The sequence below is a fragment of the Henckelia pumila genome, chromosome 2, assembly GCF_033568475.1.
Source record: "Henckelia pumila isolate YLH828 chromosome 2, ASM3356847v2, whole genome shotgun sequence".
Lineage (NCBI taxonomy): Eukaryota > Viridiplantae > Streptophyta > Magnoliopsida > Lamiales > Gesneriaceae > Henckelia > Henckelia pumila.
In genome coordinates this window covers 8,146,487-8,173,385 of record NC_133121.1, presented here as the reverse complement: position 1 = coordinate 8,173,385, position 26,899 = coordinate 8,146,487, and the positions used below count along the sequence as shown (strand labels likewise).

General features: G+C 31.0%; 1 long non-coding RNA gene across 1 annotated transcript; it reads left to right on the top strand.

Annotated features, from left to right (window-relative positions):
• The first annotated feature begins 5,905 nt into the window (after nt 1-5,905).
• On the top strand, nt 5,906-8,129 carry LOC140885525 (uncharacterized). The gene is made up of 3 exons (XR_012150980.1): nt 5,906-6,002; nt 6,986-7,217; nt 7,989-8,129. It is a non-coding gene; the product is annotated as an uncharacterized lncRNA (long non-coding RNA).
• The last annotated feature ends 18,770 nt before the right edge of the window (nt 8,130-26,899 follow it).

Here is a 26,899-nt window from a genome sequence, read left to right as displayed (position 1 = left end):
AGGTAGAAGACTGATGCGGGTAAACTGATGTAGTCAGTTTGGCGAGTGTAAACTGATGGGGTTAGTTTATCATCTCTTAACCAGTTGAGCGCGGTCGTTGATCGTGACGTATTTTAGTTCCGAATATCAGTTTAGCGCTTCTTAGTTGCTCAATTAGTTTGGCTTTCTTTTAAACTTTGTAAACACCAAATCTAAATTTTCCATCATAACTATTTAATTAGTTTTTCAAAATATATTACTTCTCAATTATATAAACTTAGTTTTTTCACACAGAGAAATAAATTATTTAAAAAATATATATAAAAATTTTATTTTATTCATGTATTTAATATATATATATATTTTTGTTAATATCAACAAAGTATATCATAATCATAACATCTAAAATAAAAGAATTATTGATATTAAATTTTAATATATTTTTTATTTTATCTCAAACTCGATAAAATTTTGATTAAACAAAATTAAAGTTTAAGTTTTTATTATTAAAACTTTGAATTATATATATACATATTAATTTATTTTTCAAAACGTAATTATCAAATAAAGAAATAATGATAATAATAAAATATATATAATAATTTTTTGCGAAAACCTAATTATCAGAAAAATAAATAATGATAATCAAATATATATATGAATTATCATTGTTTATTTTAATTCGTCCTTTGTTCAAAAATATTCACAACCTATATAGAGCTGTCAAACGGGCCAATCCATGCCGGGCGGGCCGGCCCACCAAAAACTCATCTTTTGAAGGGTCGATGGCGGGTCGACACACCATCCTCGCGGGCTGGAAATCCTCAACCCAACCCAACCCAACCCAAGGTGGGTTGCGGGTTAGGCGGGTCGGCCCGCGGATTGGATCACGGCAAATAAAAATAAATAAAAAATATTATAATTAATTATAAATATCATTTCATAAATAAATATTAATAGAAACATATTAATAAAAATTTTAATTATTGATTTCATGTGTGTAAATTTTATATAAAGTAATAAATACAAAAAAAAATCACAACTTTTATTAAAAATACATATATAACAATAAAAATAAAAATAAACTATTAATTTTTCAGGACCGCGGGCCAACCCAGGCCCGCGACGGGCCAACCCACGCGGGTCGCGGGCCTAGGCGGGTTGGCCCATCTAGGCCCACCTTTTGTTGGGTTGAAAAAATTTCAACCCAACCCACTTAAATTGTGTGGCGGGCCGGACCAACCCGGCGGGCCTAACCCAAATTGACGGCTTTAAACCTATATACATAATAATGTACGTATTTTTCGTTCAAAATTTTAAATTTTATTTAATGTTATAATTATTTTTAAATTTCACATAATTTTTTTGTATTCACATGTATGTGCAAATATCCATAAAAAATTCTATCTGTAGTGATATTCTGAATTTTAGTTCAAAATTATGAAATTTGATCGAATGTTATGACTAATGTTTTATTTTAATTTTGTGTCCGCGTATCATAAACATTTTTATAAATGATATGTATGATAACATAAAAAATTTCAGTTCTATATTTGATTGAATTTTATCACTACCTTTCTCTGTATTATAATTATAATAATATACTAATTTTCGTATTAAAATTGAAATTTTGATAAGATGTTATCACAATTTTTTTAATTTCAAATACATTTCTGGTGAGCATATAGATATGAAAACTATCACAAATGATATATATAATAATATATTATTTTTTTAATTTCAATTAATTTTTTGTGTTCAAAAATATATGTGCAAATTTCATAAAATTTATATTTGATAGTAAGAGGGTGTTTGGGAGAGTTTAAAAGCTCTTTCAAGCAGCTTATAAGCTGTTTTAGAGCTTTTAAGCTCTCAAATTTCGTTTGGCAAAATTTTTTAAAAACAGCTTATAAGCTGTCAAAGTAAGCTGTTTGACAGCTTATAAGCTGTTTTTAAAAAAGTATGGGGGGAGGTACTTTTTTCAAAAAGATCTTATTTTAATATTCTATCTCTCTAAAATATCCTTGACTATTTTCATAAATCTCCATCATATCCTCCTATCATTAAATATTAAATATTATTTTTTAAAAAAATTACAAATCGCATAAATTTTTCTAAAATAAAATATTAAATAATTTTATATTTTAATATAGGTTTATTCTAAAATAGTTTTGTATATGTGTAACTCGAAACATTATTTTCATATAATTATACCTTTTTGGTAATTTTGACAATAAAAAGATCTTATAATACCAAACAGATCAACAACTTTAAGTTGTTTAAAATAAGTTTACCAAAACACTTTAACAACTTATTTTTAAAATAAGTTCTAACAGCTTATAAGATCTTAAAACAACTTTTAAGCTCTAAAAGTTTATAAGCTCTTTTTAATAAGTTTAGCCAAACATCCTCTAAGAATATTTTTTATTCAAAATTTACAACTTGAATATATGTTATCACTAATTTTAAATTTCAATTAAAATTTTTTCCATATATATCAAAATACTTTCATAAATGCTACATAAGATAATGTATCAATTTTTTTAATTCAGAATTTGAATTTTGATCGGATAATATCAATACTTTTTTGAGTATATATATATATATATATATATATATATATATATATATATATATATATATATGAGTTTCTTTCAAGTGCCTACCTACCATGCCCACCACCATGCCTACCAATGATGTGACACTATTCTATTGGATTTGATAAAGATGTGATAAATTGTAGGTCCAATAGAATAGTGCCACATCATTGGTGGGCATTGTGGTGGACATGGTAGGTGGGCATTTGAAAGAAACTCTATATATATATATATATATATATTCAAAAAAATTCATAAATGTTATTAATAACTCACCAATTTTTTATTCAAAATTTCAAATTTTATCAAATGTTATAACTACTTTTTAATTTGAATTAATTTTTGTATCACGTGTACGTGGAAATTTTTATACACTACACAAGTACACACACACATACACACACACACACACACACACACATATATATATATACACCAATTTACAGATAAAATTTTGAAATGTCATCAAATATTATCAATTTTTAAAAAAAAATTAGTTAATTTTTTGTTTATATATATGCGTTATAATTTCCATATATGATATATATGATAATGTACTAATTTTTTATTTAATTTGAACGATTATTATGATTGATCTAATTTCATATAAATAAATAAAAATTTTAATCAAATATATTTATCTGTGATGACAAAAAAAATTGATATGTATTCTTTAAATATCTATTTATCTTTATAGGTATTCTTTAAATATCTATTTATCTTTATGTCACTAAAAATTTCACATTGTTATCCATATTTATGATTTATCTAAAACTAGTATAATCGCACACACGCGTTACGTGTTTATAAAATCATATAATATATTCAATATTGTATGTTATATATAAATATTATTTTTGATAATATTTAATTTTATTTTTTCATTTATAAAATAATATAAAAATAAATTTAAAATTTATTTATCAATTTATGTTATCTATAATGTTTAGTTGAGAAAAATATGGAAATTTGAAATATATAAATTTTAAAAAAAAACAAATAAAAATAAAAATATAATATTTATATCACATAAGGACAATTTCGAAAAATAAAAAAATGGTGTATAAGGGACAAATTCTTTATATATAGAGAGATAATATAAATATTTTTCATACATTAATATTTTTAATTCTAATAAATTTATTTTTCATATAAATAATTCAGATAAAATTTTAAATACAAAGTTTTTCGTTAATACTAGTTGACATGTAAAAAAAAAGATTTTGTATTTGAATTTTGGGCAAATCTATCTATATATAAAAGCAAAAAAATATTCTAAAATAAGAAAACAAACATTTTTCTCGCCCAATTCATTTTATGTTTCGTTAATACTAGTTACCAATTCATTATGTTTCGAATCCATTATAAAATCTGTTTTTTTTAGATTTGTTAGTTCAATGATTTGATTAGTACCTGTTTAATCTCTTTTCTTTTTATTAGTATTAAAATCTCATTTCATTGATTTTATCTATATACCCTTTATTGAGATTATGTTTAATCTATATTTTCTTCGGGTTGCTAACTCAACGGTAGAGTACTCGGCTTTTAAGTGCGGCTAGAATCTTTTACACATTTGGATGAAGTGAAGAATTCGTCCATACCATTGGTAAAGTTTGGAAGACCCCGACTGATCCTGAAAGGGAATGAATGGAAAAAAAAGCATGTCGTATCAATGGAGAGTTCTGAGGATATTTTATTCTTATCGGATAGGTACAAAACCTTGTTCGAATTCTTGGAACGGAACGAGCTTGGTCAAATGAATAAATGGATAGGGCCCTGTGGCTTCAATTAATTATCAGAAAGAAAAAGGAACCAGCTTATGTTCTAACTTTGAATAAGTTCCCGATCTAATTAGACGTTAAAAATAGATTAGTACTTGATACGGGAAGGACGTCTCCCCACGAGGGGATTCTATATTTTTGTAATGAATCCTAACTATTTATATTCTTAATATGGAATCGAGGTGTGTGTAAAAGAAGAAGTATATTGATAAAGAAAGTTTTTTCCGAAATCAAAAGAGCAATTAGGTTTAAAAGATAAAGGATTTCTAACCATCTTGTTATCCTATAACATAGACGAATTAAATGAAATGGAAAAAAGAGAGGGTAGAGAATCTGTTGATAAGTTTACTTGTCTCCGGGGTATCTATTCTTACTAGAATACCCTGTTTTGACTGTATTGCACTATGGCCCCGTTTGGTTTCAAAAGCCAGGCCAAAAAAGTACTTTTTTAAGTGCTTTTCATTTAATAAAGTGTTTGGTTGACCATAAAAGTGCTTAAATAAGCACTTTTTTAAGTCAAAATTAGAGCTTTTTCAAAAGCAAAAAATTATAGCTTAAAAAAGTGCTTTTTTTAAAAAAATGTCTACTAAATCCAAACGGGGCCTATGTCTTATTTGTTAACCCTCAAAATTTTCTACCCTTTGGCTCAAATTGAAATTCAAATGGAGGAAATCAAAAGATATTTACAGCTAGAGAGATTTCAACAACATGACTTCCTATATCCACTTATCTTTCAGGAGTATATTTATGCATTGACTCACGATCATGGTTTCAATAGATCGATCTTTTCGGCAAATCCGGGTTATGACAATAAATCCAGTTTTCTGCTTGTGAAACGGTTAATTACTCGAATGTATCAACAGAATTATTTGATTATTTCTCCTAATGATTCTAATAAGAATTCCTTTTTGGGACGCAACAATAATTTGTATTCTCAAATCATATCAGAGGGGTTAGGGTTTATTGTGGAAATTCCATTTTCTCTACGATTAATATTTTCTCTAGAAGGCAAAACGAAAAAGATAGTAAAATCTCAGAATTTACGATCAATTCATTCAATATTTCCCTTTTTAGAGGACAATTTTTCACATTTCATATTAAGAGAATCTCCATATCACTTACTTGAAGATAATACTCAAATCATGCATCTAATGATTTTTATCTCTACACATAGGCGTAATTAATGAGATATTGTTGACGTGACAAATCATACGACATTTGATCTACCATTGGGGTAATACCCGTAAAGTAAATTGAATAAAATCCATTTTATTTTTAAAAGTTGCAAATACTACCTAAAATTTTGTAATAAAGCTTAATTAATTACAAAAAAATATTGAATAAGATGTAATCAAGCATAATCTGCGAATATATTTTCATATAATTGTTTCAATATTATAAACATATTCATGGATATAGTAAATTAATACGGTAGTCATAGATATAATATCATTTATTATTTCGGATTCACGAATTTGAAAAGATCTGTGCCATTAAATTTCACAAATCTTTTTTTTTAGCTATATAACATGCTATTCTTTAACAACACATTCATGTAAGAAAAATGACCAATAAAATTGTTTTTTCCCTTTTTGTTTCAATCTTTTTCGCATTGACTGGACATAGATGTTATGCCGATGTACAAGTAAGTTTATTGTTTATTGGCGGTTTCTTTCGTTGAATCCACCAAAGCCAAAAGCTCGATATGTTAAGGGAGTGTTTGCAATAGATTGTGCTTTTGTAGAATTGATTAATTTATTAATTATAAAAAAGCTAAGAAAAATCAAAAGTTGGTAGTGTTTGAAAACAAATGTGAAAATCTAAAAATCAAAGTTTGGTAGTGTTTGATAAATAAGTGATTAGAATGATTTTAACAATGACCTTCTTATTAGAATCACTTTTGAAAAATCATAATCACCACATGACTAGCTTTTGAATTTCAATTAAGTTAAGCATAAGCTAACACATAATCTGGGTTTAAGAAACACACAAAAATGATTTTTTTTAAGCCAAAAGCTAACAATCACTTTTTTTTAGTGATTGCAAACACTCCCTAAGAGATTCTTCTTATCTTGAAAGACATGAACAAAATTAATCCCGTCTTTTTCTTTATTTCCTTTTTTTCAATCCTTTTGCTATTAGATTTTTTATATAATAGCGTATATATGTGTGTATACATATAAATATTAGTGTGTATATATATTAGTTTGGATCCCCGCACCCGGGGTACGAAGGATCCATGTGCACCTTGTCCAAAACAATTCCGATTACCTTGAAATTTTTACGGTAGGATCGTTTTGAAAATGCAAATACAACGATATATCATATGATATATATTCCAATCTCGGTGGTCGGAGATTTAAAGATGACCAGAAATTAGGTTAAATGTGCAATTTCTGTCATTTTCGCATTTTTGACCACCGAAATTGAAATTTGTATCATATGATATATCGTTGAATTCGCATTTTCTAGACGACTCTCCCTTGAAAATTTCAAGATAATCGAAGTTGTTTGGAACATGGGTGCACGTGGAACCCCGCACCCTAGGTTGCGTGGGTAAAAACTTATATATATATATATATTAGTTTATGGTGGTAATACTAATATTTATTTAAATTTTTATTTCAGCCACAAAAATATTGGTGCCTTGTGTACAATTTTGTCTCTCAAAAACGTAATATGTTGAAATTTATGAATTTCGCATGTTCCTCAATTGTCGATTGTGGACCGATTAAGCCTGGAGGTACGTGCTATAAGGCTGGTGACTTTGCCTGGGCGGCATCGTTCATTCTTAATTCCTACTATCGTTTGACGGGCATTTGTTGGAATGAATTGGGGGTTTTGTGGCCTTTTGATCCATGTAAGAAAACAATTTTTTTTCCAATTTATTATTATATACCGTATATACATGTGTATACTGGAATTTTTTAAAAAATATATGTGGATTTTTTTTAAACAAATTATAATATCACATACATTTTATATCTTACTTTTTAAATATATGAAAATTTGAATAGTTTAATGGTTAAATTTTTTTAGTTTAATGAATTTAGTATCTGTTAATTTTTTGTGAACTAATATATAATTATATATGATATTTGTACAAATTTTTTAAAAAAGTTTCTTGACTTTGAATAGTTCTGTACGTACAATTTTTTAAAAAAGTTTCTCTCTCTATTTTGTTAATGTATTTGATATCATATATGGTGATTTTAAAATGATTATTATATTGCATACATTTTATATCATTTTTTTCTTGAAATTTTTTATATATTTATTTTAAAATATAAAGAAAATGAAAAATATTGAATTCAAGAGTTTTATAAAATTTAGTTTCATGGACTCTAGTATATGTTTGTGAATTAGTATATATAATATTTATACAAAATTTTCGTGTAAGTGAATTGAAAATTTATTGAGTTCGAATAATGTGATGGTCAAATTTTTTAATATATATATATATATTTGGGTATATTAAATATATTGTGTAAATTAGCATATATTATATTTTCATCATGAATAACACAATTTTATTTTACTAATTTTATATATTATGAGTTTTTTTAATTTAAGTTATATATTATGAGTTTTTCAGAGATCCTAATTTTATCTTTATGTTTATGTGTTGCAGCTTTCGAACATTGTCATTATTTGTAAAAGTGAGATGGGATTTAATTGTTCCCATATAATAATATTCGTCATTATTTGTAAAAGTGAGATGGAATTTAATTGTTCCCATATAATAATATTTGTTTTCTAAAAATTGATATGATTCCGATATTTTTTTTTATGGTTTTTAGAAGCTATTTCGTACATATTTGTACTTAATTATTTTAACTGAGAATGAATGAATATATATATATATATATATATATATATATATATATATATATTAATACTCAAATGCGCGTGTTGCATGTTTGTATAGTTCATATATTAACAAAAAATAAAAAATAAATATTGAAAAAAAAGACAAACGGACATTTTTGTATATATAAAGGCATCTATAGTAATAAACCACTACAAATGGTTTAGTTTGTGCGACATCACTGTCACATCAAAAGCTGAAAGCCCATTGATGGGATCGAAACCTTTGTGTCGAGGGAAAGGAGAAGTACACACTTTAAAATATCTTTAGCTACATTAGCTCGTCCTTGAAATATTCAAAAATAAATCGAACACCGAGAGAATATATCGAGTTCGGTTTCAAACAGAGCAAAAGACACTCAAAATACTCTCTATTAAAACCGATTAACATTCTAGAATCGTTTGAAAAGAATGTATGTTGATATGAAAAAAAACAGTTTGGTGGAAGCATTTTTATCAAATACTTTGTATGCAATATTTTACAATGCAATCCAAAACAGTTCAATACAGAAAAGGGACACAATTTTTTTTTTTTTTTTTTCTGGAATTTTGAAGGTTAATCCTTCTACATTTCCCTTCTTTTCCAGTTTTTGGAAGCATTCCACTAGAAAACTTTGAATTATACAAACTCGTTGTACAATCCCGATCCAACCAGCGTCACTCTCTTGACTGGTACTCCTAGCACACTCTCAATGTTCTTGACAAATCAACAACCAATTAGAATTTCTTTAATTTTTTTGTGCAAAGACTCTTACTCAACTTATCTATAAAATACAATTTTCATTTGTGTGTGATTGAGCTCTCTTCTGCTGATATACAAAGATATTAAACATGAAAGAGTGATCTATGAACTGTTTTTTGTATGAAGAGGTTGATTGTGAAAGCTCAAGACTCTGTTTGTTCTTCACACATTTGCTTTACTCTTAACTTAGCTGAATAATTTGTTTCGTCGCCCTCTCCCCCTTTGCTTTTCTTGATGATGTTGTGTTTATAGCCTTCAAGAATAATATGAACTTTAGATTCAAGAATATGACCGTTTTTAAAGTTTTTGTACGATTTTTGGTGTTGAAACGGTCATATTAAGTTGATGGAAATTTTCTTAAATTGAACTAATTTTAATGTTCATCGGACTGGTTTGACTGAGCTAGTTATGATCTGATTAAATTTTGATCTAGTCTGTTCGAACTGATCTGGTCCATTCAAACTGACTTGGTCCAATTTGAGCTGGAACCTGTCTGATTCAGATTGAGTGTATCTGTTTACTTGATTATAACTCTTGATTCACTGATCTGGGCAAATCGATGAACAAATCCGTTGTAGCACTTTGTCTTGTCCTTTCAAATAATCAAGAATCACTTGATTTTTGATATATATATATATATATATATATATATATATATATATGGAATTCTTTATGAATATATTTTATAATTTAAGGTTTGTTAATAACTAAATTTTATATGTTTTCTAATAAATTTTATATAATATTTATGATTTGTTAATAATAAATTTTATATGTTTTATAATAAATTGTATAAAATTTAAGTTGTGTAATTGTAATGTTTTACTCTTTTTACGTGTTCGAAAAAACATAACTTTGGCTTTGAAAATGAGAATGTGATAAAAATCTATTTAGAAAGTTGATTCTAGGATATAAAATATATTGGTGAAATACATGAGATAAAATTCTACTCACAACTGGGATCAAATTAAGCAACAAGTAAAAGTTATACCGATAGAATTATAGCTTTACCATGCTCAAGTAACTTGACCATATTTGTCAATTTACTTGGTCAAATGGTACAAACAAATTATTAGAATTCAGAAAACCCAATTATCTATAAGTTTTGTTTGATGTAAAAGTTTAAAATTAGATGGATAGATGGTAAAATGTGATCATATAAATGATTGGACAATAAACAGGGATATGTTGATGTATAAATATAACCCTCATTTTATGAACTAAACTTTGATTTCATATTTATTTTTTTTTATTCTCTCTTGATGTTCTTCAGTTAAATATAATTATCAAGTCAATTACATGTTTCAAGTGCTACACTTATGATTAGATAATCTTCCTAATTCGAGATAAGAAAAGCTTAAGCTCTTGGTATGATAATAAATTTATTAGAAGATAATAATATATGCTTAATGTTATTTAATGTTTAATGTTATACTTAATTTCTTTTATTTAGACTTGATTAAATATTAGTTTGGTTTTACAAACCATTTAAAGTAGAAATCATTATTTATTATATATGAATTATATCATAATATTAAATTTTCGGTACCATTTAAATGCTTGCCATTTCTTACCAGTCGTTTAAAGTGGAACCTTGGTTTGGTGCTGATAAATGCAATTTATGCACTACATTGTTATATGATTTAACTTGGTTTTTGTAATGACTCCAGCGGTATTATGCGTATTTCACACTTATTTTTGTGGAATGTATAAGTGCACAACATATGAATTATATGAAAGAGGGTTGTTTAGGATTTTTTTTTTTTAAAAAAAAAAAGTGGAATAAGAAGTAAGGTATGGTTTTGGAGCACAAAATAAGAGTCTAAGCATCAAAAAGAGGCGCTAAAAAAAAGCAGCGAGTGTCTAGAACTAATTGGAAACCCTGAAAAGATTCAAATCTAATCTCCACCGTTTAGAATGTAGCATAAAATGTGATAAATAAGTTGTCCAAATTTAAGCCAGATCCAACGGCTATAGTCCTGGATGTGATTTTACAAGTATTTTGCACATATATAAAAATAGGGGGCTCAAGGTTGTGCCTAGGCGCTGATGGTTTGAAAGAGAGGTGCTTAGTATTAAGAGATAATCACCATACAGATTAAATAATCATCTTATAGATTCAAATGTTCAGCTACTCTAGTTTGTATATACTTACTGTTATTCGTTTCCTCTATCCAAAAAAATATATATATATATATATATCAGGGATTTTGTGTGCACCGCGGGATGTTCGCAGGGATTTTGTATGCACCGCGGGATGTTCGCACGAACATCTAAAAAAAAATCAGATGTTCGCGAGAACATCTCAGATGTTCACTCGAACATCACAGGGTGCACACAAAATCGTGTGCAGGGGAACAAGATTATATATATATATATATACATATATATATATATATACATATATATATATATATATATATATATATATATATATATATATAGGTCAAGAATTATTAGAGGAGTGCAGCCATTTGTTTTTTTTTTTAGCCCAACCCACATGACAAAGACACTTACCCAGGTTCAATCAATTTAATTTTAATTGGGTCTTTTATTGCAGGCTTCAACATGTTGGAATTGGGTTTTTTAATTGAAACATTCTATCTTACTACGGGCACGACAAATTTGGGATCGAATGAAAACTTCGTCGCACGACATAGGCGCACAACTGCTCTAAATTCTTATATTTCTTTGAAGACCGAGATTGACAATATCACCCGTTCTACGCCTATTACTCTCCTGCTTTTATTCTAGATCTTGCTTTTTATTTAGGTATGTAAAAACATATGTGTCCAATTTATTTTGTTAATGAGATATTATGTTTCAAATTGAAACTCTTGTTTAGACTTCAATCATTCAATGATTTTCTTTTCCAAAAAATAATAGTAATCGAACATGAATTTGACAATATTTTGGGTGCGTTTACTTGGTTTGATAAACATAAGATGAACTTATTTGTCCAATCACATCCATTGTTACTTACAAAAAAATTCAAATTTTCTGAAATCTCAAGGCTCGTCACTATACCAGATTTCATGGCATTTCTCATCCTTAATTAATTACATATGTCGTTTCTCAAGATTTATGCTTTTTTTCTTGCATTAATTGTGATAATTTTTAGGAGTTATTTGCATCAAATATCCCTGTGAAATATTGAAAATGCATATTTTTCTCCTGTGAAATTTTAATAGGCATCTTCAACTCTAACCTTTTATAAAATTAGCACACTTGCCCCTTCAGATGAGTGATTGTTGCGCACGCGCCCCTCATGCGACTAGACAAACCTTTTGATATTTTTTTTGCACCAGATACCCATTTGAAATAATAAAAATGAATATTTGACCTCCTGAGAGTATAATTTTTAAATCTATTTAACCCATAATACATATTTTTTTTATTAAAATCCAATTATAAAATATTTAGCAAACACTTTTTGTTTTATTATTTTTAATCTTAATTTTAAATTTATTATGATTAATTAATTGTTTTTTAAAAATATTATTACTTTATCTTGCTATCATTATTTTATTAAATTCATTTCGTGTTTTCAACTTCTCCATTAAACATGCATTCATAAACGAGATTTAAATACCTAAAAGTAACAAAATATTAAACCAAAATAATAAGTTCATGCATATTACTTTTCAATTTAGGACTATATATTTTTTAACCAAAATATAATTTTTTTAAACTGCATTGTAGAATTTGCATTAAAAATTAATACACAATATTAATTAAGATCCAATATAAAATATTTTTCAAATATTTTTTATTTTATTATTTTATTATTTTTTTATTTTAAATTTATAATTATTAATTAATTTGTTGAAATTATTTAAATCTCTGTTTATGAATAAATGTTTAATGGAAAAGTTGAAAATACGTTTGCTAAAGGGGTCAATATGTATTTTTTAATATTTCACATGAGTATTTGGTGCAAAAAAATATCAAAATTTTTGCCCAGTCGCATAAAGAGCGTGTGCGCAACAATCACTCATATAAAGGGACGAGTGTGCTAATTTTATAAAAAGTCAGGGTTGAATATGCCTATTAAAATTTTACATAAGATAAGTGTGCATTTTCAATATTTCACAGAGATATTTGGTGTAAATAATTCTAATTTTTAGAGTTTAAAAAACATTTTTATATTATTAAATAGATTATACCTTTCAACAAGAAATTACTGGATGGATTAAATTAAGTATTAAAATATATTGCATGGATTAATTATTTTTATATAGCTAAATTTTTTTAATATATTTTTGAATACATATGATCTTTAATAGTTTGAAACATATTAAATAAATAGTGGTTGTGATAAAAAGAAATTATATAATTAGTTACGTAGATATTCATCGAACATATTTTTTCATAAAATTATTAAGTTATAATTTATCACAAGATTATTATATCTTTTATTAATCAAAATTTGGTCAAAATCGGAGTGAATATATCTATCAATTAGACGATTAATACTAATTGACAATTAATCGATCCTAACGTTCCAAATTAAGTTTTATCATTTTTCTTCCTTGGACGACCTTTTAACCCGTTCTAATCCAATATACGCAGCTAGGCCGATCGTATTTTAATATGTTAGATTTGATTAATCAATAAAATCAGCAAATTTAGTCACTGATTTTTTTACCCTAAAAACATTCAAAATTATATTTTAGCTTGATTTAAACCAGTGTTTATTGCACTGGTTTATTGCACGTGTATATAAATTTCTTTCATGTTAATTATTATTTATTCATTTATTTATTTATAAATTTTCATAAAGATTCAAGAGTGTATTTACATTATGGTTATGAAATTTCGCGGATTTGACCCCAAATTTAATCCAAAGGAAGTTCGCCTCGAGTTTAAATTATTAAATTAAAAAAAAACGCATTGTTAGTAGACTCTTCTCTCACTAAATCTATACTTTTTTATTTTTTACTTTTCTGAGGAGTAAAACTATGCCTATTTATTCACTTCAAAATTTCAAATGTCTAGGCGTCAACATAATATATATACGGCAAACAAATCATATATCATATATAAAAAAATATAAAAATAATAAATAATAAATAATAAAACTAAAATAAAAAAATATCCCTGGCTGAGAATTTTGTTCATCAGCGTTGTCACCATCCATTACATTATGACGACCAAAATCGTGTACGTTAGGGCTTTTTCCCATATTCTTAAGGAAACTATTAAATTTCTTTGGTAAGTTAGTATATATAGGGTTTTGAATATTTGATATTGTTGTAAAAAAAAAAAATTGATCTCTGTTTTTTATTGCTTTTTTCTAACTTTCAGTTTTATTTTATAAAGATATGATGTTATGTCATTTCTTAATTATATTTACACGGAGCCAAAATTTCATGCCACCATTTTTATCATTCTCACTCAAATTCATTTATTATTAATGGATTATAAAATGATTAAATATGAAATCCACAAAGGTGGATAAGTTTGTGATCCAAAAATTATAATTCAATATGGTAAATAAGAACATAACTCACCTTAGACATTAAGAATTAAGAAACAACCATAAATAAGAGTAGTAGTTGGAAATATTTGTCTAGCTTATAGTTTTTTTATTTGTCGAACCAATATATATATATATATATATATATATATATAATTTTACGCAAAGAATTCTGTTTTTGCAATGATAATACATGTACGTTAAATATTGGAGTAATTTGTGGTTGAGACTTTTTAAATGATCAGATTAGTGGTTTGAGTGACAGTGTAAACTGTAAACACACTATTACTAAACTATGTTCCAACACAATTCGATGTGTGTGTAATATATAGCTATACATACCTGAAATCGGAAACAAGCTAGGTTGGAACAACAACATAAATGGTTTGAATTATTTTAATTATTTGTTATCTACACGCGGCCATAAAATAATTAATTCATTTTCAAGTTGTTATACATTCATCTCGGTGAATGAGATTCTACTAGCCACGGAGGTTATGATAAACTATTTTTTGGTCAGTTAATCTCCTAAACGGACTAGTCGACTCGCTAGTTTTTTTGACAATTTTTTAAAAAATATTTCTTTGATTTATGTATGGTTTATGAGTTTTGAATTATATATATTATATGTACGTTTTATGTATGATGATTGATTTATTTTGAAATATTTATGTTATTTATAATGATTTATGTGAGATTGCTGATTTATTAATTTTAAAAATATTTATATTATTTATAATAATTTATGCACGATTTTTTTTATAAAAAAATTATCAAACCTAACTCGCAAGCCTTGGTGGCCCGACTCACCACTCGTGCGCAAATACGGGACAATCGAGAAAACATAATATTAAGATGTTCTTGGGCCGCCTCTTCATTTTCTAAAATTCCCTTCGAGTCCCAATATTTAATATATTGGCCTATTGTTTGATAGTCCATGCTTATGCTAATTGGGCTATCCCAACTAGATCTGCTGGAGAAGAAATAAATCGGGTCATTCAATTCTTTCTTGGAACCCACGCAACAAAGTTCTTAATTACCATTGCTATTATTATTGAGATGATTTACTTTCCCACTTCATAATTTATTGTACATATCTCTCTTTTCCTGTACTATCTATATATTATAAATCACCCTAAAGATACCTTTCAAAAAAATAAATAAATCACCCTAAAGATAAATTTCTAATTCTTCATCTATTGTTTATTTTATTAATCTTATAAAGCTTACTAAAAAATAACTACTATTATCTATTTGGCCCATAATTTTTTTTATCAACAATTGACCCTTGGAAATTAGTGAAAGAAACAAAAAACACTATCTTTTCATGTAGATCCCATGCGACCAAAAGATTTTGGGTCGATAATTGAAAGCTTATCCAAATGATAGCTTGAATTATATTCAACTTTTTTTTCTGGTTATTACTTTCATGGGTGATGCTACACGTACACAGAGGGTCATACATTGGATTACACGTTACACTTGACATTACATAAATATCCTTGATGTATTTTGAAAAGAATTTTTTCAAATAAAGTGGAGAGATAATTTTGTAATTTCATGTGGAGTGTGTAAACCAATGTGTAGCCTTCCATGTACATGTATCATTTCCCTACTTTGATATGGAAAGACGTACAACAAAAGTTGGAAATAATTTAATTTTTGGAGCATCGCTAAAAAAATAGAAATTCTTGCTAATTATTGTAGAGTGAGTATCTTTGAATGTAGCCTAATCATGATATTTTTTCAACAGTTTCGAAAAAAAAAATACTTTATCATAATTTAATGTTTAACGTTACACACCCAAAGTATTTGGATCGACTCAAATTATTATAAATAAAGTTATCTCATATAAAAAATAAAATTAAATACCTTATTTGATAGAGTTAATGTCAAACAAATGGACCGTGTCCTTTTGTTTTGGCCCATAAATAAATGGACGAGGTGAGTCGGGCCACCAAGGCTTGTGAGTTAGGTTAATTTTTTTTTTTTAAAAAAATTCGTGCATAAATTATTATAAATAATATAAATCTTTATAAAATTAATTTTTTTTTAAAATTCAACCAAAGATAATATTAACCATAATGATCAAGGTCATTACATAACTGATTCAAACAATAAAAAATAAAAGTTGGAGGCTCCAAATCATGGGACTAGCATATGAACAAGATGCTTTTGCTAAAGAATGAGCACACTCGTTCACTTGTCGCCGAATAAAACCAATAGAAAAATGTTGCTCGCTATTGAAAATATTTGCATTGTTGAATTATCGAACTAAATTCAGAGATGCCAACGTATGAAGATTTGACCGCGTCCACTACTCCTTTTGCATCTAGTTTAAAACTAACCTTCTTATACCCCAAACTTTGTACCCAACATAGAGCTTCAAGCAGACACATTGCTTCTCCTTCCTTTACTTCAAGTCTTCAACCAAACCATTTATAATACTTGTTCTACATCATAACTCCCTTCCTTCTTCATCCCTCAATATGCATCCATTCCCTATCTTTTGTTCCTCACCGAAGAAAGTTGCGTCAACGTTGCACTTGAGGACAGAGTTTTCTGGTTTATGCCATAGTCTGCATGTTTTCTCTATAGTTTGATGATTGTTAAGCTCCTGCATCATTTGTTTTTCTCCCATCCAGTCACACAAATACTCTTGTGCCATTTTATAGGTCTTCCTTGGATTGATGTTGCTCTGATTCCACACTTTTCATTTTTTTGTCGCCAAATACTCCACAAGATCATGCAAAACTTAGCTCTTTCATACCCTCTAATTTCTGCCAATAAATTGAAGAAAATTTCCAAGAATGTTTCTGCCCTGTATGCACCAACTTCAATTTTGTCATGTAAATTTGCATGTCGCCAACAATCTTGTGCGAAGGGGCAAGAGATGAATAAATGCCATCGATTATCTATTCCTGCATTGCATATATCGCATACCAGTGGCACTAATATTCGTCTTCTCTGTAGCTGCTCCTTTAACGGTATGTAATTTATGGCAAATCTCATATGAAAATTTTTACCTTCGGTGGAAGTTTAAGTTCCCAAAATAATTTCCAATCTCTTTGGATGTGTGCTTCCTCATTTGTCCCCAATGAACATGCAAGACGATATCATGTTTTGACTATCACCCATTGTCTGAGTGATGCCAAATAATTGTGTCTTTTTTGGTTTGAAACACCCAGAGGTATGCTTGTAATATGTGCTATGTCTCTTGCATTGAAAATTTCCTGCAGCAATTCAATATCCCATTCCTTGTGACCTAGCACCATAAGCTCATTCACTTTTATGTTTGATAATTCTACAATAAGAGGCGATTCCAGCTTCTTATTTTTTGAGTCTCTCAGCCACGGGTCATCCCAAACTTTTATATTTTTTCTATCTCCAATTTTCCATCGAATTCCTTTTTCTAGCAAAACTCGTGAACTCCAGATGCTCCTCCAAACAAAACTTGGATTATGCCCAAGTTTGGCATTTAAGAAATCTCCATTCGGATAGTATTTGGCTTTGAAAACTTTACACAAAAAGCATCAGGATCAAAGATTAATCTCCAGCCTTGTTTCCCAAGCATGGCTAGATTGAAATTTGAAAACTCTCGGAATCCCAACCCTCCCTCTTCCTTAGCAGTGCACATCTTATTCTATTTAATCCAATTCATAATCCTCCCACCATCCCTCTTTGATCCCCACCAAAATGAGTTTAACATTCTTTGTAACTCACCAGCTAACGATGTTGGAAGTAGAAAAGTGCTCATGCAATAAGATGGAATTGCTTGCGCTGCTGATTTTATAAGCACTGATCTTCTGCCTGTAAAACAAAGGTCTTCCTTGCCAAGATTGAATCTTCTTCCACATCCGATCCTTGAGGTACTGGAAAATAGCTCTTTTTCTCCTTCTTATCAATGATGGAAGGCCCTGATATCTTCCAGTATCAAGTGGCTCATAGACTCCAAGAATATGTGTCAGCATACTTCTCTCTGCTTCTGAAACGTTCTTGCTAAAATAAATTCCTGATTTTCCAAAGTTGATAGCTTATCCAGAAGCTTTCTCATAGGCGTTCAAAATATCCTTCATCATTTTACATTCATCTTCCTTTTCTTTGAAAAAAAAGAAACTATAGTCTGCGAACAATAAATGACTGATAGAAGGCGCTTTTTGACAAATTCGAGAACCATGTATCTGTCCCCTAGCCCCGGATTTCCTTATTAGTGCTGAGAGCCCTTCTGCACACAATATGAAAAGATAAGGAGAAAGGGGATCGCCTTGGAGAAGTCCCCGATATGGAATAATGGGGCCAATTTGAGTATCATTTATAATAACATTGTAACGCACCAAATTAACACACAACATTATTAGCTTAACCCATTTATGATCAAAACCCAAAACATTTAGGATACCTTCGTGATAGCCCCAATCCACACGATCGTAAACTTTGCTAATTTCAATTTTCAATGCCATGTCCCCTCTCTTGCCTTTAGTCTTTTGCTTCATGTAATGGATTGTTTCAAAGGCCATGCAGACATTGTCTATAATAGTTCTTCCTTCTACAAATGCTGATTGCGTTTGAGAGATAATGCACGACATAATTCCTTTTAGCCGATTTGCCAGCACCTTCGCAAGTAGTCGATATATGACATTGCATAAAGAAATCGGTCTTAGCTCCATTATATTTGCTGGCACATCTTTCTTGGAGATAAGAACAATGTTCATCTCATTAAGCTTTTTAGGAAATTCATCTTTATCACTCCATCCTTTACAAGCTTTAAATACATCATCTCCGATAATATGCCAAAACTTTTGATAGAAGCCCGGTGTTGGGCTTTGGCCCAACTACTTCATATTATTTCCCATCCCAATAAACAGGCCCTTGTATAAAGCCTATCCCCAAACCTAATCTGCAGATCGATTGAGAGAGATTGAGAGGAGCGTGAGGATTGACCAGCTGCAAGGGAAAAAAACATGTGCGTTCTTGGCTTTCTTCGTGAACCGAGTGAGCGTTCCTTTTTTCTTTTTTTGCATTCGTGGAGTGATGTCTTCCTTTCCTCGTTGAGCTTTGTGCTGCTCTGTGCGAGTCTCTCTCTCGTTCCTTCCTGGTGTCTTTGGGTGTTTTCCTACTGTGTGTAGGGGATTCAAGTGTGTTCTGGGCATGGGAATCCTTTGTGCCTTCGCCTTGGTTTGCCGGTTGAAATGGAGAAACAGTTATAGTTATCTGAGCCCAAAGCTCGCAGATTTCTTCCCGTTTATTTCACTAATGTTTTTTTTTTTTTGGTTTCTTCTTTGCCTGCTGCTGGCTTTCTGTTTGTTATTGTTTAGGTTATAGGATCAACAAAGGCTGGCTATTCGGCTCAAGTTCATGGTGGATACCTAATAGTGGTATCAGAGCCATTGGTCCGTCGCCGAGCCGCCTGGACAGCCTCCTCCATTGCTGGACAGCAGCCGCGCCGCCTGGACAACCCGCTTTCTGTCACCGCCGTGTCTTACTGATTTGTGGAATCAAAACTCTAGTAAGAGAGTTTCGCGCTAGTATATTGGCTTGACCTTGAACCTTTTTTATCGCTTTAGTATCCGCTGGCCACAGTTTATGTACTGGGATTACGTGCTGGTAGAAACCTAGGACTTACGTGGTTACTTGTGCTTCCGCTGTGTTTGTATAAATTTGTGTGGTTTACTGCCTTTTCTGTGTGAAAATTCGTCGGTCCTGTTTCTGCATTTTTTCTGTGTGAAAAAATGTCATTCACTGGTTTTAATCTTGAACATTTTAATGGGAAAACTGATTTCTCAATTTGGCATTAGAAAATGAAAGGAATTTTAGTTCAACAACAAGTTTTCAAATCAATAGATTTGTCATATTCTGCTGCTGAAACGGCTGAGAAAAAGGTTGAAATGGATGAATTTTATTACTCTTCTATTATCTTGAATTTATCTGATTCGGTGTTAAGAAAAGTTGGTAAACTGAAATCGGCCAAAGAACTTTGGGAAAAATTAGAAGAGCTCTATACCGAGACTTCACTGCCGAGTAAACTGTTTTTACTTGAAAAATTTTTCAGTTTCAAACTCGATTTGAACAAAGACATTGATGAAAATATTGATGTGTTTACCAAACTAATTCAAGATATTAAGCAAACAGGAGATAAACACATTGATGAATACACACCTATTGTTCTCTTGAATGCTATTCCTGATTCTTACAGTGATGTTAAATATGCTATTAAGTATGGTAGCGATAATATAACATTAAAAACTTTTGTGAATGGTCTTAAAAGCAAAGAGATTGATTTGAAAACCAATAGGGGTGGTAATAATTCTGGTGAGGCTATGTTTGTTAGAGGAAGATCTAAAACTCGTTTTCAAAGACATTCAAACAACCATAATCAATCATGTGGGGACCTCGGATTGCTAATCTCATCTTAGGGCAATTAATGATTAATAAAACAATTAATCAGGTATTTAAAAGAATACTCAAACCAAATAATTTTTTTTAAAATTTGCACCTCGCTCGATCGGGCAAACTCAGCCGATCGAGCGAGCTAGAAAATCAACTTCTCGGGGCTGAGCATATTTTGGCCTCGCTCGATCGGTCAAACTCATTCGATCGAGTGAGCTCAAAACTCCGATTCTCTGTTTTGAATTTTTAAGGCCTCGCTCGATCGGTGGAATTCACCCGATCGAGCGAGCTCTGTTTCCAGAAAAATCTGCACTTCCATTTTGCTGTCAAGGCATGAACATTCAATCCAAATCATCTCAAATCAATACAAAACATGGTTGAATAATTCCCAAACATGCATATATACATATACCAAGGTTTTAAGCATAACTGCATACAATTCTTACATCTAACAAGATGTTTAGAAGTGATAAAAAACCAAGTTTTACACAACTATTGCAAAAGTATTTCAAACTACAACAACCTAAGTTTTCTAACATGATTGTTGTTGTCTAGAACATCTATCATCAGCTACAACCCGAGTCCACAATTTCTAAACTCTCTCCCAAGCTGTCAATGTCATCTTTGACCAGCTCTTGCCCCCTCTGTTGCCATGCACACATACAAAACAAAGCAACAGCCGGATAAACTCCGGTGAGAAATCATTCCCAGTATAATCGACATATATAAAGCGTTAAAGAAATCATATCAACTCTATTCATAATCGACTCAACAATAGAGTAAATAACACATATATCAATCAAGAGTTGATTCATATATCGTCTTTGCCATCAAGATTCGTAACCGATCTTGACATGGATATCCATCTATCGTAGTTGTCTCAGACTAGAAAATAAGATCGCCTCAGATCTTGGCATAGAATCAATTCAATATCATATCATATAATCATCATACCGAATCAAACTCAAAGATCCAATACTTGAGATGGACCTACAACATCAAAATCAAATCGGAAAGATAAACAAGTATGTGATTTTGGCGGGACAACTCAAGAAACGTCATTCTCGAGTTTCAAATCCCTGACTCGTGATGTCGTCATTATACCTTCGTATCTCTCGGTTTTGAATACGTCAAATCTGAAATATAACATCAAAACATTCATATCAAACTTCGTTCAAGTCTATCATATCAAAATCGAATCAAAACCATCAATAGATCATCAATCATTCTCATTTCAAACCTCAACTTCTTCTTCTTCGGTTCAACTCGGAGTCTGGAGTCGTTAGCCTTCAAAACTAAACTAAAACTGAAGAATAAAAATGCTATCACATCAATAACATCTAAACAAAGATCTCAGCTTAGTCATAGGCTATCAAAACGACTTCAAAACCTAAACCGACGGCGTAGCGATTGAAAATCGGTAACCAACGAAATATCGAATTCATTTCTAATCATTCAAATCATTCGTATATCATATATCAGCTGAATACATCACCCTAAGCATCATATCAGCAGCTATACTCATCGATATACATGCTGGAATTCATAATAAGTTCATTCCATACTCAATCTTCGATTCGGTTTCGATATCAAATCACATAAAAGCTCAAGAACATGCTCAAGATGTAAACAGCTTATCTCTGCCAACTTTCAACACTCAAAACATGCCAAAATAAATAAACACTTACACTATATTGAAGCCCTCGTCACAAGGATTCCAGAACAATTTTCGAAATCAAAATCGGACAATCGAATCAAAAGTTATGGGGTTTTTAAAATTAGAAATTAAAAGGAAATGGAAGATATCGGCTTCTCTGTTCAAGTTTCTGAATTTTCTAAGGAAAGTACACGTTTACATGCTGACAGTTTCTAATAAAATCGGATATGTATTGACAAATTGCAATTTAGCCCCTGAAACTTCAAAAATTGAAATTCAGTCCTCGGCCCTCTTTTTAATTCAATTTCAATCCAAAATAATTTAAAAATATTAGAATTTAAATCAAAACTCTAAATATTCCCAAATTAAATATACTCAGATTAAAATTAAATAAATTCGGATTAAATCAAATAATATCGGGCCTTACAAATCCTATGCCAAGAACAGAGGTAAGAGTAAGCAAATATCTCAGTCGAGGCTTAAAAACAGAAAATGTTTTAATTGTGGTGAAAGAGGTCATTACATTAAGGATTGTTCTAAGCCTAAACAAAAACAAAACTAGAATTACAAAAATCAGCATGACGATATTGCTAATATGACTTCTTCTAGTGAAAACATGAGTGATGTTTTTATGGTGACTGAAGTATGTGATGTGCCTACTGTGAATTCTGTGCATTCAAGTGCTTTGTATGAAAATGAATGACTTGTAGATTCTGCGTGCACTTTTCACATGTCTCAATTAAAAAATCTGTTTTCTACTTATTAAGAAGTGAAGCATGGGCCTGTTTCTATGGCTAATGAAAAGATGTGTCAAGTTGCTGGTCTTGGTGATGTGTGTTTGACATTTGATTCAAGTTATGTGCTGACTTTGAAAAATGTTAGACATGTTCCTGATTTTTGTCATAATTTGATTTCCTGTGCTGCTTTGGAAGATGACAATCTACAGGGTAAATGGGGTAATGGGGTCATTGTTAGAACCTAATATAGGGGGGGGGGGATTTAGGTTCTATTGGCAACTTTAAAAATTTAAAGCAATTATGCAAATACGCAAGCGGAAGACTTAAAGCAAAAAATGCGGTAAATAAATGCGTAATGTAAATAAAGCAGTAAAAGGGATAAGAGATGTTTATAGAAGTTCGACGATAAATCGTCGACATCTCCCCTTCTTGGTTAAGATTGATTAACCAAGGATCCACTAGCACTTCAACGTCTTGGCCTTGATGGATCCAAGCATAGTCGTACAACTCAACACGATCACCGCTCCGATACAACTCAAACACTTGGCCTTAAGGGCTCCAAGGATAGCCACAACACTCTCACAATATATGCTCTGCTTCACACACGAGTATTTACAACAATCGAACAACCAACTCACAAATGATCTTATACAAACAACCCTCGATTTGAATATTGTGCACAATATCACTTGAACACTTGATGGAGAGGATATTGCTTGTGAAGAAGAGAGGAGATGAATTGGTGATTTGAAATGACTTCAAATGGCATGTATTATAGTTTCCAATCCGAACTAGTTCGGAGCCTCCGAACATGTCTTCGGGTCGTCCGAACATTGTCTGATTCAAGTTAAAATTTCTGCGGCTGGTGAACTGTTCGGGGGATCCGAACTCGTCTTCGGGTCGTCCAAATGGTTGCATTATATTCATTCCGGCAAATTTCTTCCGAAAAAATCTTCAGTGGCCGTAAAGTAGTTCGGGTCCTCCGAACTTGTCTTCGGATCGTCCGAAGTGTGCATTTCGTGGCCTCCGAGAGTGCCTCCGAGCAATATTAAATTTCAGGAAATTCTTTGGATCGTCCGGACTGGCTTCGGACCGTCCAAACTATTCTTTTGTGGCCTCCGATCTGATCCTCCGAACATATTTAAATATTGAATATTCTTCGGGTTGGTCCGAACCATCTTTGGGTCGTCCGAACCTGAGCAATTTTAAACCTTTAAAATTTTTTATCTTTAATTTTTGATTATCGGTTCTTGCTTCCAATATTGTTCATACTCAAAAGTATTATTATCTGCAAATTTCTCACTTTAAACTGTTAGTAACTATTAACCGAGTTTTGTAACCATCAAAACATATTAATTTGAGATTTGTTAATGCATTAAAAACATTAATCTCATTACACGAGATTTGTATGCGTTTAAGGCGTAACAATCTCCCCCTTTTTTATGATCACAAAACTTGGTTAAATAGGAGAAATAATATAGAGCAATAATAAATTATTTAAACAGTTTAATCAATTATTGTTTAAGCATTAAATATTAAAACTCCCCCTCAATTTAATATATGATTATTTAACCAAATTAATTATCCCCCTTTTTGCGATAATCAAAAAGCAATTAAGATGAAAAAATAAAATACACGATAATTTCATTTAAACTAATCTTGAATTTACATAGAAAGCTTAAATAAGTACAACTTAAAAAGAAAAATAAAATCTAAGAGTCATCATCGTGTTGCGGCGGAGGATAGCGGGAGTGAAAGTCATCAAAGCGAGTCTCCAACGAGGCAACTCTCATAGTCAGCACATCCATGGAGGCAGTAGAAGATGCAAAGTGGCTGGCTAGATTTCCTTCAATGCGCTGAAGTGTCTCAAAAAGACGATCAGACTGGTGAGCGGAGGTAGTAGGAATCTCGGGAATCTGGAATGGAAGCTCGCCAAGATTGGCTGGAAAAGACTGAAAGCCATAAGAAAAAGGTCCTTCTTCTGCAGGCGGCCCATTGGGAAAGCCCTTAGCCTGAGAGGTGGGTGAAAGACTCGAGTAAGAAAGTGAAAAATGTTTGTCCAAAAGATATTTTTTAAAGGCTCGAGTTGGGTCATTAACCCAACGAGAAAGGACAGAATAATATAGTTCCATCTTGGTAATCGTAGAATGGTTGAAAGTATGAAAATCAGAGATGGAAAAAGGAGTTAAACCATCAAAAGAGATATCAATATGAGTTAAAATGCGGTTGATAAGACGAGCAAAAGGTAGAGTAACTTTCGTCGTGGATTTAGCCGCATTATTCATAGCCTGCATAATGAATCGAGGAAGGTTGAAAAGACGGGAGGAAACGATGTGATAGAGAACATAGAGGTCAAGATATTTGCAGGTGGAGGAGTCTCCACTATGCGGAATGATAGAAGTGGTGATCAATTTCTGAATGATTTGGTAGTCGGGATGGAGTTGCTTCAAAAGGATACAATCGTCGGCAGCAGTAGCTGGACGACCAAGAATGGTAGAAAGAACCTCATCTCGATCAAAATTGGGATCATCATTGGGCCATCCCTGACCGAAATAGTTGTTGGGTCCCTCCGTAGGAAGATCAAACCACTCAGCAATGTTGGAGACAGAAAAGCGAATATGCCGACCCTGGACAATCGTGGCGATATGGAGCTCCTCGCCAAGTTTGAGTTCCAGGTTGGCATAGAACTCGTAAAGTAACTCTGGGAAAATAGCATCTAGAATGGAAGGCTGAAAAAAAGATTCCCAATGCTGGGCATCAATGAGAGGCAACAACAACAGTGAGATGTCGCAAGTTAGGTGACATCGAAAATACGACCGGGTAGAATCGGTCGAGTGGGGTAATCGTCTGGGATAGGACATGAAATAGCAGGTAGGTTTGGATCATGGATTGGAATAGGGCAACTAGAGCTAGATTGATCACGATGGCGTTTGGCAAGAATTTTGTAGGCTAGATTTCGGACTAAAGAAGATAAAAGAAGGAATTTAGGGGTGAAGAATTAGGATGGCCCGAGGGGGTATTTATAGCCGAGGGTTCGGACGGCCCAAAGGTTATTACCGAGGTGATAAGTTTTATCTTATCTAACAGGCTGTAATTAGGTTCGGAGGGCCCAAAGTGAGTTTCAGAGCATCCGAACAGTTCAATTTTAGTTCGTGACGTCCGAATAATTTCGGAGGGCCCGAAGATAAGGCAGTCAAAATTTGAAGTTTTACCGCTAAGGGTTCGGACGGCCCGAAGATAAGTTTGGAGGGTCCAAACTTGTCATTTCGGAGGGAATTTTGAAAGACTTTTACTGAAAGGGCGCGAGGCAGTTCGGACGATCCGAACTATGGTTCGGGTGGTCCGAACAGGCCGAAATCATAAACTTGAAAATGACCTTAAATTTTAAATTTGCTATTTAAGAATAAAATCAAATAATTCAGATAAAAAGTGAGCTTTTTAATTTTGAATAAATACAATTGATTTATATTATCCAAAATTAATTTGCTCGAATTTAATATTAAGCTCCCCCTTAATGTGACATTAAATTTATTTTATGTATACAAGTGATTACAACTCAATCATGCCAAGTTCACCACGCAAACGAATAAATTTATTTTCATCTAGTGGTTTTGTAAAAATATCGGCAATTTGATTTTTAGTGTCAACATATTGAAGTTCAACTTTATTTCAT